A 13,496-nucleotide genomic window follows, 5' to 3' on the forward strand; every position below is an offset into this window, starting at 1 on the left:
GTTCCGACAAAAGAATTTCCGATAGAAGGCGATCATGACCGAGTAGATTAAAAAGACCAGTGATACTAGATAGGCAACTTCTACTGAGGTCTTGGGACCGCCGAATTCGTCACACTCCATACCCTCCCACAAGCACTAATCTCCATTTCCACCGAATGACGACCCCTCTTAAATCCTTTCAAGGCCGAGCTCTCATCAGCGCGAGGATTAGCAAAGCATGTACGAAACGCCGAGATAGAAAATGATCCAATGACAAAGCGTGTGCACCAAGGAAGGTGACACGATATTTTTTTTTTTATAATTTAAATTTTTGTGTTTATTATTAGAGCACGTATGCCATAGAAGAGCCAGAGGAGCTTGTAATGCATAGCTTTTATGGATGGCAATTTTTGTGGATAGGAATTCTGGGTGTCTTCTTATCCACTCCATAATTTTAATTATAAGTGCGGTAAAAGTCCTAAAACTTGTCACGAAAATGCAATTGAATTGTAAAATTTGTTAAAAAAATGCAATCAAGTCCTAGAACTTGTCACAAGAGTGCAATTGAGTCCTAAAATTTTGAAAAATGAAATCCAAAAACTTATCACCAAAGTGCAATTGAGTCTTAAAAATTTCAAAAAATGCAATCGACATAATGGCTTAATTGGACCACTTTGATAAGTTTTAAGACTCAATTGTACTTTTTGAAAGTTTTAAAATTCAATTCCACTTTGGGGACAAATTTTAGAACTTAATTGTATATTTTCAAAGTTTTATGACTCATTTACACTTATTTAATAAGTCTTAGGGCTTCCGATGCACTTATCCCATTATTTATGTGAAAGGACACGTTGGGGATGACTAAAGGCAAGATGACTGTTTTTTGAGCTGAAGACTTTTCCTTATATGACTTATCATCTTCATGTAATTAGGTTCGTTGTCATTTATGGCCTTGTCAAAGAAAGTAATCATTTATGAACTCTTCAATTTCGGTTTTAATCACCTACTTCCACTTCCGAACACTAAAAAAAAAAAACTACTTGCAATCAAATCAACAGGGCAAATTCAATGTTAATATGAAATCTAATTCGAGATATCGCTTGATACAAACAAGCAAAAAATTTAGATATTTTGGGTGTAAATAACAGGCATATTCTAGTAGTCTAGCCACTTGACTTCATAATGGTTCACTAATTCCATAGGTTCTTATAACTAAATATACAATGAACATGAAAAATTGAGGTACTGACAAAGTGATAATTAAATATGGAACATAATATGTATGTATGGTTTACTGTAGATGTTGTGCAATTTCAACAACTTGCTTAAGCCTCCATGCTTTTTATTTATTTATTTAAGTAATGTTAATGATTAAAAGGAAATAGGCATCTTTTCTTCAAAGTCATATATCGACAAGGTACAAATTGAGTCGCATTCTCATGCATGCTGTGATTGACCATTCATGTGCAGTCATAATTGCATAGTGGCCCTCGTAAATGACATCTCATATTTTTTTTTTTTACATAAGAAACAAACGTGAGAGATGTGCGAGAAAACTTTTGCCCTTCTTTTATATTGATGACTAAGAAGTTTCTAGCAGTATAATCATAATAATCAATTAAAAGTATTTTTAGATTTTTTATATTATCTCCGAGTTTACAACATCGGTGCTTACGACAAATTACGAGCAAGCATAGATCTTTCAGGAATTATGGAAACTCCGACGAATGAGAAACGCATCGTGGCAGATACCAAGAGATGGTCTTAGATTAAAATTAGCCAATAATGTTATCTACTTACACGGATTTTTTGGCCCTACTTGCAAAGGAACAACATCTGCAGTTTTATTCGACAGAAAAAGAAAAAGAAAAAAACATCTGCAGTTTGTCATTTATTTTTCTGTTCCAGATGTTATAAAGACCTTCTTGTATTTAGATTCCGCTGGGAGTACACATACTTCACATGATGAAACTTGACTTGTTTTGTTTAATGTAATTATGTTATATACCTAAAAAATGGGGAAGAATTTTGTATTTTCAACTTCAGTAAATAGGTATTCATGATTCTTATATTCCTTTCTAAACATTCGTTGTCCATTATCACTAAAAAGTTAATTTCTATGGGAAAATTCCATGTCCATTCTTCACTCCCATTGTATACTGACACTTGCATTTTAACACGCGTGGTGACAGGTTACTTGAAATAGCATTTGTCGCAACCTTGCTGGAAGAAAGCTAACGGATTATTGAGCAGGCACAAACGGTTACATGCATTTGTTGTGATGGCAGGTTCAACGTATGTAACCCACAATCCACCTATTCAATTGAAATTCAATCCAACTGAAAGCCTCAGAAATCAATCACATACCAATGTAGTTGCATAAATCATGAAATTCAACCTCGAATTATCTCCATCAATTTCCTTGAATTTCATGCCTAAACCGAGGCCCTCAATAAATTTTAGCATGGATTGCTTGCAATTATCAGGACAAGCGACCTTTAAACACGATCGGAAGGCAATAAGATGATTAATACGTTAACCCCTGATCACAAATGAATGAGAAAGTATAAACACACCCAAAAGCTGTTCTGTTAGTTTTGAAACTTTGCTTGAATTCCATCAAGACTGAACTCTCATCCGGATGGCATATCGGCTTAGCAAGTGAAGTATGAATCATCACGAGAAGGACAATCCATGTATGAAACACGAAGAATAGTGAGAGTGCCATATTTTTATTTTGTTATTGTGCTTTGTGGTAGAGTTGGTTGGTTTTCAATAGAGAAGCTTTTTATAGGCAATAATGAGCAATTCGATCGTGGAAATTTTATTGGTATTTCAAGCACCGTACCCATCTGAAAAGACACTTGGGTTTGATTAAAGAAAAGTCGCTATAGAAATTAAATATCCATTAGACCCGTGCTATACACAGCCAAAGTCTTAGGATGTGGATTGGCGGAAATAATCTTCATCGCTTGTATGCTTTCGATGTCCAACGTTTGTACCTTTTCAATAGTGTTTTTTTTTTTTGAACAAACCTTTTCAATAGTGTGTTAATTAACACATTTTCAATCCTAATTCCAAGGATTGGATTTTACTAAATGGAGAGTGAGTTTTTTTTTTCACACAAACGCTGGTAAATTTTACTTATACGAAGAGAAAATTTTTGTAAACCTTTTTATTATTTTTCAGTGGCTACGGTGCCACCAAACTTATTATTTCGCTCTTCCATATCCAAATTGAAAACCTCTTCATGAAACAATTGATGATCCCTCATTATTGATATGTTTAACCATTAAATTAGTAGATTATTTACTACCGATTCTTCCTATTTACGCATGAATACTCGGATTGAATGACATAAATTTGTAGTGTTCTTCATTATTCCTCGTTTATTTCTTTTACGATTTCATATTGATTAATAGTAAGATCCTATTAGTTTTTGCATTAATATTACAATATTTATCTTCTCGTCCTTTACTAGCTTCCGGAAACTAGATTTTGGAATGAGGACATCTCCTAAATTAGATTCTTTATAACAGACAAAATGTCAAAGGGAGTGTACCTCAGCGCATAGTCACAACAAGTACTAGTACGTGCCTATGCCACTATACATGTTAATTTATACAATGATATGACATGATTTTCTAGGACAGAAAAAGCAATTAGAAAGATGAAATATGGAGCAAGAAGATAGCGTCTCCATAATAGCCAATGGAAAACATGAGTTGATAATAAGTAAATATAGATAAAGATCTCAATTTATTTATACCCACTTCTAATTAAAACTAGACTACTACATAATAATCAGTGTCACATAAATATATGACTATTACATGCGCAATTCCTGACCAATCAGTGGCTTCCTGATCTTTTCTATGCTTTTGCTACTCTATTGGAGGAGCGCAAGGATTCCAACTCACAAAAACTGCTGACCACGAAAGCTTTGGCATTGCTATCTGCTCTTCTATGGCATCGGTGCTCTAATAACAAACACTAATTTTTTTGAAAGAAAACAAATGACGGACAATGTCAGGTCACTGTCATTAGTCTACGTGCTTTATATTTTTGGATCATTTTTTTTTTTTAATCTTGGTGTTTCATACATGCTGTGTTAATTCAATGTGTGATGCCGATGGGAATAATTGAGGGGGGGGAAGACGAGACACGTCAAGATAAAATTCCAAAATATAGGTTTTTTTTTTTTTTTTTTTTTTGTCATAACTTCTGAGGCCTAATAAAGTACTTATATATGAATTCTTTAGTTTCAGTGTCAGTGACCTATCTCCAATCATATCAAACAAACAAATTCTTTATGTAAGTGAAATCAGACTCAGATATCACCTAATACAAATTATGAAAAAATCCAAATAATTTGCATATAAATAACATGCACCTTCAATTGATCTAGCCATTTGACTACTTAATGGGTCAATATTTCCATAACTTCTTATAACTGGATCAACAATCAACTTGAGAAACCTTTCTAGTAAAGTGATGATTAAGATTGACCATCTATTTGTGTATGTCTTGCCATAGATGTTTTGCAATTTCAACAAATTTCCACACAGGACAAATTGGGTCACGTTCTCAGGCATGCCGTTATTAATCATTTATGTGCAGTCATAATTGCATAGTCAGTCCTCTTAAATGGCATCTCATATTTTTTCCACAAAAGACCAAAACTTTGAGAGGCTAGCAAAAAGTCTTTTGCCCCACTTTCACGCCGATGAAGAGGTGTCATTCTCCATTCCTAGTCGTAGTCATCGAATCATGAAGAAAAAAGATCATAATCATCCATTGAAAATATTATCAAATTTTATATATTATTATCTCGTTTTATAAAAAATTAATGATGTATATATATGTGATTACGTTAAATTATAAACAAGCATATATCCCTTGGGAACTCTAGAAGTTCCGACAGAAAGCAAACACGACGAAGTGGATTAAAAAGACTACTGGTACTAGATAGCCAATTGCAACTGAAGTCTAGGCCAACAACGCGACTGCTTAATTTAGGATAAACGCAAGGAGAATATGCTCGCTTGGTTCCGAGTTCCTCTTAAATCATTTCAAGGCAAAGCATGCATGAAACACCGAGATAAAAATGATCCAAGCATATAGCATGCACACTAAGAACGGTTGCATGATATTGTCTTTTTTTTTTTTTAAATAATTTTTGTGTGTGTTTGTTTTCTAAAAAATATTATGGGTAGCAATTTTTGTGGATAGGAATACTGGGGTTTCTTCTTAGCCACTCTATAATATTATGTGAACACGCGGGAGTGACTAACGGCAACATGACTGTCTTAGGTTCATCGTCATTTATGGCCTAGTGTTACAAAGTAATCCTTAATGAACTCTTCAATTTCACTTTTAATCACATACTTTCAATTCTGACAAAAAAAAAAAAAAAAAACTACTTCCAATTAGATCAAATGGGCCAATTCGAATTTGATGTGAAATCTAACTCTAGATATCGCCTGATATAAACAAGAAAAAATATTTAAATATTTAGGGTATAAATGACAGGCATATTCTATTGGTCTAGCCACTTGAATTTGTAATGGGTCACTGTTTCCATTGGTTCTTATAACTAAATATACAATGAACACGAAAAATTGAGGTAATGACAAAGTGATAATTAAATATGGAACATAGTAGGAATGTATGTTTACTGTAGATGTTGTGCAATTCCCACAAATTGCTTAAGACTCCATGCTTTTTCTTTTTTCATTTTTTCACTTATTAAAGTAATGTTAAGGAAATAGGCATGATTTTTTCAAAAGGGAAAAAAATAGTCATATAATGACAAGGTACAAAATAGGTCGCATTCTCAAGCATGCTATGATTGACGGCTCATGTGTAGTCATAATTGTATTGTGGTCTTTGTAAATGACATCTCAAATTTTCTTCCACATAAGAAACAAACTTGAAAGACTTTCGAGAAGACTTTTGCCCATCTTTTATATGGATGATTAAGAAGTTTCCAACGATATACATCGTAATTATTGATTAAAAGTAGTTTTAGATATTATATATCATCCCTAAGTATATAATATCGGGGGTTACGATATCGCCTGAAACAAATAAGAAAAAATATTTAAATATTTAGGGTATAAATGACAGGCTTATTCTATTGGTCTAGCAACGTGACTTTGTAGTGGGTCACTGTTTTCATAGGTTCTTATAATTAAATATACAATGAACATGAAAATTTGAGGTACTGACAAAGCGATAATTAAATATGGAAAATAAGAGGTATTTATGTTTTACTGTAGATGTTGTGCAATTTCAACAAATTGCTTAAGACTCCATTTTTTTCATTTATTTAAGTAATGTTAAGGAAATAGGAATTATTTTTTCAAAAGGGAAAAAAGATAGTCATATAATGACAAGGTACAAATTAGGTCGCATTCTCATGCATGCCGTGATTGACCGCTCTTGTGTAGTCATAATTGTATAGTGGTCCTCGTAAATGACATCTCATATTTTCTTCCACATAAGGAACAAACTTAAAAGACCCGCAAGAAGATTTTTGCCCAACTTTTATATGGATAACTAAGAAGTTTCCAATGTTATACGTCGTAATTATTGATTAAAAGTAGTTTTAGATATTATATATCATCCCTAAGTATATAATATCGGGGGTTACGATATCGCCTGACACAAACAAGAAAAATATTTAAATATTTTGGGTATAAATGACACGCTTATTCTATTGGTCTAGCCACTTGACTTTGCAGTGGGTCACTTTTTCATAGGTTCTTATAATTAAATATCCAATGAACATGAAAAATTGAGGTACTGACAAAGTGATAATTAAATACGGAACATAATAGGTATTTATGTTTTACTGTAGATGTTGTGCAATTTCAACAAATTGCTTAAGACTCCATGTTTTTGTTTTTGTTTTCATTTATTTAAGTAATGTTAAGGAAATAGGCATTATTTTTTAAAAAGGGAAAAAAGATAGTCATATAATGACAAGGTACAAATTCGGTCGCATTCTCAGGCATGCCGTGATTGACCGCTCTTGTGTAGTCATAATTGTATAGTGGTCCTCGTAAATGACATCTGATATTTTCGTCCACATAAGAAACACACTTAAAAGACCCGCGAGAAGATTTTTGCCCATCTTGTATATGGATGACTAAGAAGTTTCCAACGTTATAAGTCGTAATTATTGATTAAAAGTAGTTTTAGATATTATATATAATCCCTAAGTATATAATATCGGGGTTACCATATCGCCTGATACAAACAAGAAAAAATATTTAAATATTTTGGGTATAAATGACAAGCATATTCTACTGGTCTAGCCACTTGGCTCTGTAATGGATCACTGTTTCCATAGGTTGTTATAACTAAATATACGGTGAACAAGAAAAATTGAGGTACTAACAAAGTGATAACTAAATATGGAACATAATAGGTATGTATGAATTACTGTACATGTTGTGCAATTTCAACAAATTGCAATGTTAAGGAAATAGGCTATTTTTTTTTTCAAAAGGGAAAAAAATCATATAATGACAAGGTACAAATTAGGTCGCATTCTCATGCATGCTGTGATTGACTGCTCATGCGTAGTCATAATTGTATAGTGGTCCTCGTAAATGGCATCTCATATTTTCTTCCACAAAAGAAACAAACTTGAAAGACCTGCAAGAAGACTTTTGACCATCTTTTATATGGATGATGAAGAAGCTTCGAACGATATACGTCGTAATTATTGATTAAAAGTATTTTTAGATATTATATATCATCCCTAAGTATATAATATCGGCGGTTACGATATCGCCTGATACAAATATGAAAAAATATTTAAATATTTAGGGTATAAATGGCAGGCTTATTCTATTGGTCTAGCCACTTGACTTTGTAGTGGGTCACTGTTTACATAGGTTCTTATAATTAAATATCCAATGAACATGAAAAATTGAGGTACTGACAAAGTGATAATTAAATACGGAACATAATAGGTATTTATGTTTTACTGTAGATGTTGTGCAATTTCAACAAATTGCTTAAGACTCCATGTTTTTGTTTTTGTTTTCATTTATTTAAGTAATGTTAAGGAAATAGGCATTATTTTTTCAAAAGGGAAAAAAGATAGTCATATAATGACAAGGTACAAAATAGGTTGCATTCTCATGCATGCCGTGATTGACCGCTCTTGTGTAGTCATAATTGTATAGTGGTCCTCGTAAATGACATCTCATATTTTCTTCCAAATAAGAAACAAACTTAAAAGACCCGCGAGAAGATTTTTGCCCATCTTTGATATGGATGACTAAGAAGTTTCCAACGTTATACGTCGTAATTATTGATTAAAAGTAGTTTAGATATTACATATCATCCCTAAGTATATAATATTAGGGGTTGCGATATCGCCTGATACAAACAAGAAAAAATATTTAAATATTTTGGGCATAAATGACAAGCAAATTCTATTGGTCTAACCACTTGACTCAGTAATGGATCACTGTTTCCAAAGGTTCCTATAACTAAATATACGGTGAACATGAAAAATTGAGGCACTGACAAAGTGATAACTAAATATGGAACATAATAGGTATGTATGAATTACTGTAAATGTTGTGCAATTTCAACAAATTGCTTAAGACTCCATGTTTTTATTTATTTATTTATTTTAGTACTGTTAAGGAAATAGGCATTTTTTTTTTTCAAAAGGGAAACAATAATCATATAATGACAAGGTACAAATTAGGTCGCATTCTCATGCATGCTGTGATTGACTGCTCATGTGTAGTCATAATTGTATAGTGGTCCTCGTAAATGGCATCTCATATTTTCTTCCACAAAAGAAACAAACTTGAAAGACCTGCAAGAAGACTTTTGGCCATCTTTTATACGGATGATTAAGAATTTTCCAACGATATACGTCGTAATTATTGATTAAAAGTAGCTTTAGATATTATATATCATCCCCAACTATATAATATCGGGGGTTACGATATCGCCTGATACAAATAAGAAAAAGTATTTAAATATTTTGGGTATAAATGACAAGCATATTCTATTGGTCTAGCCACTTGACTCTGTAATGGATCACTGTTTGCATAGGTTCTTATAACTAAATATAGGGTGAACATGAAAAATTGAGGTATGGACAAAGTGATAACTAAATATGGAACATAATAGGTATGTATGAATTACTGTAAATGTTGTGCAATTTCAACAAATTGCTTAAGACTCCATTTTTTTTTTCATTTATTTAAGTAATGTTAAGGAAATAGGCATTATTTTTTCAAAAGGGAAAAAAGATAGTCATATAATGACAAGGTACAAATTCGGTCGCATTCTCAGGCATGCCGTGATTGACCGCTCTTGTCTAGTCATAATTGTATAGTGGTCCTCGTAAATGACATCTCATATTTTCTTCCACATAAGAAACAAACTTAAAAGACCTGCGATAAGTTTTTTGCCCATCTTTTATATGGATGACTAAGAAATTTCCAACATTATACGTCGTAGTTATTGATTAAAAGAAGTTTTAGATATTATATATCATCCCTAAGTATATAATATTGGGGGTTACGATATCGCTTGATACAAACAAGAAAAAATATTTAAATATTTAGGGTATAAATGACAGGCTTATTCTATTGGTCTAGCACTTGACTCTCTAATGGATCACTGTTTCCATAGGTTGTTATAACTAAATATACGGTGAACATGAAAAATTGAGGTACTGACAAAGTGATAACTAAATATGGAGCATAATAGGTATGTATGAATTGCTGTAAATGTTGTGAAATTTTAACAAATTGTATAAGACTCCATGTTTTTTTTTTGTCATATATTTTAGTAATGTTAAGGAAATAGGCTTTTTTTTTTCAAAAGGGAAAAAAAAATGTAATAATGGTAAGGTACAAATTAGGTCGCATTCTCATGCATGCTGTGATTGACTGCTCATCTGTAGTTATAATTGTATAGTGGTCCTCGTAAATGACATCTCCTATTTTCTTCCACAAAAGAAAAAAACTTGAAAGACATGCAAGAAGACTTTTGGCCATCTTTTATATGGATGATTAAGAAGTTTTGAACGATATACGTCGTAATTATTGATTAAAAGTAGTTTTAGATATTATATATCATCCCTAAGTATATAATATCGGGGGTTACGATATTGCCTGATACAAATAAGAAAAAATATTTAAATATTTAGGGTATAAATGACAGGCTTATTCTATTGGTCTAGCCACTTGACTTTGTAGTGGGTCACTGTTTTCATAGGTTCTTATAATTAAATATATAATGAACATGAAAAATTGAGGTACTGACGAAGTGATAATTAAATATGGAACACAATAGGTATTTATGTTTTACTGAAGATGTTGTGCAATTTCAACAAATTGCTTAAGACTCCATGTTTTTGTTTTTCTTTTCATTTATTTAAGTAATGTTAAGGGAATAGGCATTATTTTTTCAAAAGGGAAAAAAGATAGTCATATAATTACAAGGTACAAATGAGGTCGCATTCTCATGCATGCCGTGATTGACCGCTCTTGTGTAGTCATAATTGTATAGTGGTCCTCGTAAATGACATCTCATATTTTCGTCCACATAAGAAACAAACTTAAAAGACCCGCGAGAAGATTTTTGCCCATCTTTTATATGGATGACTAAGAAGTTTCCAATGTTACACGTCGTAATTATTGATTAAAAGTAGTTTTAGATATTATATATCATCCCTAAGTATATAATATCGGGGGTTACGATATCGCCTGATACAAACAAGAAAAAATATTTAAATATTTTGGGCATAAATGACAAGCAAATTCTATTGGTCTAACCACTTGACTCGGTAATGGATCACTGTTTCCAAAGGTTCCTATAACTAAATATACGGTGAACATGAAAAATTGAGGCACTGACAAAGTGATAATTAAATATGGAACATAATAGGTATGTATGAATTACTGTAAATGTTGTGCAATTTCAACAAATTGCTTAAGACTCCATGTTTTTATTTATTTATTTATTTTAGTACTGTTAAGGAAATAGGCATTTATTTTTTCAAAAGGGAAAATAATAATAATATAATGACAAGGTACAATTGAGGTCGCATTCTCATGCATGCCGTGATTGACCGCTCTTGTGTAGTCATAATTGTATAGTGGTCCTCGTAAATGACATCTGATATTTTCGTCCACATAAGAAACAAACTTAAAAGACCCGCGAGAAGATTTTTGCCCATCTTTTATATGGATGACTAAGAAGTTTCCAATGTTACACGTCGTAATTATTGATTAAAAGTAGTTTTAGATATTATATATCATCCCTAAGTATATAATATCGGGGGTTACGATATCGCCTGATACAAACAAGAAAAAATATTTAAATATTTTGGGCATAAATGACAAGCAAATTCTATTGGTCTAACCACTTGACTCGGTAATGGATCACTGTTTCCAAAGGTTCCTATAACTAAATATACGGTGAACATGAAAAATTGAGGCACTGACAAAGTGATAACTAAATATGGAACATAATAGGTATGTATGAATTACTGTAAATGTTGTGCAATTTCAACAAATTGCTTAAGACTCCATGTTTTTTTTTTTCATTTATTTGAGTAATGTTAAGGAAATAGGCATTTTTTTTTTCAAAAGGAAAAAAAAATAATCATATAATGACAATGTACAAATTAGGTCGCATTCTCATGCATGCTGTGATTGACCGCTCATGTGTAGTCATAATTGTATAGTGGTGCTCGTAAATGGCATCTCATATTTTCTTCCACAAAAGAAACAAGCTTGAAAGACTTGCAAGAAGACTTTTGGCCATCTTTTATATGGATGATTAAGAAGTTTCGAACAATATACATCGTAATTATTGATTAAAAGTAGTTTTAGATATTATATATCATCCCTAAATATATAATATCGGGGGTTACAATATCGCCTGATACAAATAAGGAAAAATATTTAAATATTTAGGGTATAAAAGGCAGGCTTATTCTATTGGTCTAGCCACTTGACTTTGTAGTGGATCACCGTTTTCATAGGTTCTTATAATTAAATATACAATGAACATAAAAAATTGAGGTACTGACAAAGTGATAATTAAATATGGAACATAATAGGTTTTCATGTTTTACTGTAGATGTTGTGCAATTTCAACAAATTGCTGAAGACTCCATGTTTTTTTTTTCTTTTATTTAAGAAATGTTAAGGAAATAAGCATTATTTTTTCAAACGGGAAAAATGATAGTCATATAATGACAAGGTACAAATGAGGTCGCATTCTCATGCATGCAGTGATTGACCGCTCTTGTGTAGTCATAATTGTATAGTGGTCCTCGTAAATGACATCTAATATTTTCTTCCACATAAGAAACAAACTTAAAAGATCCGCGAGAAGATTTTTGCCCATCTTTTATATGGATGACTAAGAAGTTTCCAACGTTACATGTCGTAATTATTGATTAAAAGTAGTTTTAGATATTATATATCATCCCTAACTATATAATATCGGGGGTTACAATATTGCCTGATACAAATAAGAAAAAGTATTTTAATATTTCGGGTATAAATGACACGCTTATTCTATTGGTCTAGCCACTTGACTTTGTAGTGGGTCACTATTTTCATAGGTTCTTATAATTAAATATATAATGAACATGAAGAATTGAGGTACTGACAATGTGATAATTAAATATGAAACACAATAGGTATTTATGTTTTATTCTAGATGTTGTGCAATTTCAACAAATTGCTTAAGAATCCATGTTTTTGTTTTTTTTTTCATTTATTTAAGTAATGTTAAGGAAATAGGCATTATTTTTTCAAAAGGGAAAAAAGATAGTCATATAATGACAAGGTACAAATGAGGTCGCATTCTCATGCATGCCGTGATTGACCGCTCTTGTGTAGTCATAATTATATAGTGGTCCTCGTAAATGACATCTCATATTTTCTTCCACATAGGAAACAAACTTAAAAGACCCGTGAGAAGATTTTTGCCCATCTTTTATATGGATGACTAAGAAGTTTCCAACGTTATATGTCGTAATTATTGATTAAAAGTAGTTTTAGATATTATATATCATCCCTAAGTATATAATATCGGGGGTTACGATATCGCCCGACACAAACAAGTAAAAATATTTAAATATTTTGGGTATAAATGACAAGCATATTCTATTGGTCTAGCCACTTGACTCTGTAATGGATTAGAGTTTCCATAGGTTCTTATAACTAAATATAGGGTGAACATGAAAAATTGTGGTACTGACAAAGTGATAACTAATTATGGAACATAAGAGGTATGTATGAATTACTGTAAATGTTGTGCAATTTCAACAAATTGCTTAATACTCCATGTTTTTTTTTTCATTTATTTTAGTAATGTTAAGGAAATAGGCATTTTTTTTTTCAAAAGGGGAAAAAATAATCATATAATGACAAGGTATAAATTAGGTCGCATTCTCATGCATGCCGTGATTGACCGCTCTTGTGTAGTCATAATTGTATAGTGGTCCTCGT

The sequence above is a fragment of the Eucalyptus grandis genome, chromosome 5 (genome assembly GCF_016545825.1).
Source record: "Eucalyptus grandis isolate ANBG69807.140 chromosome 5, ASM1654582v1, whole genome shotgun sequence".
NCBI lineage: Eukaryota > Viridiplantae > Streptophyta > Magnoliopsida > Myrtales > Myrtaceae > Eucalyptus > Eucalyptus grandis.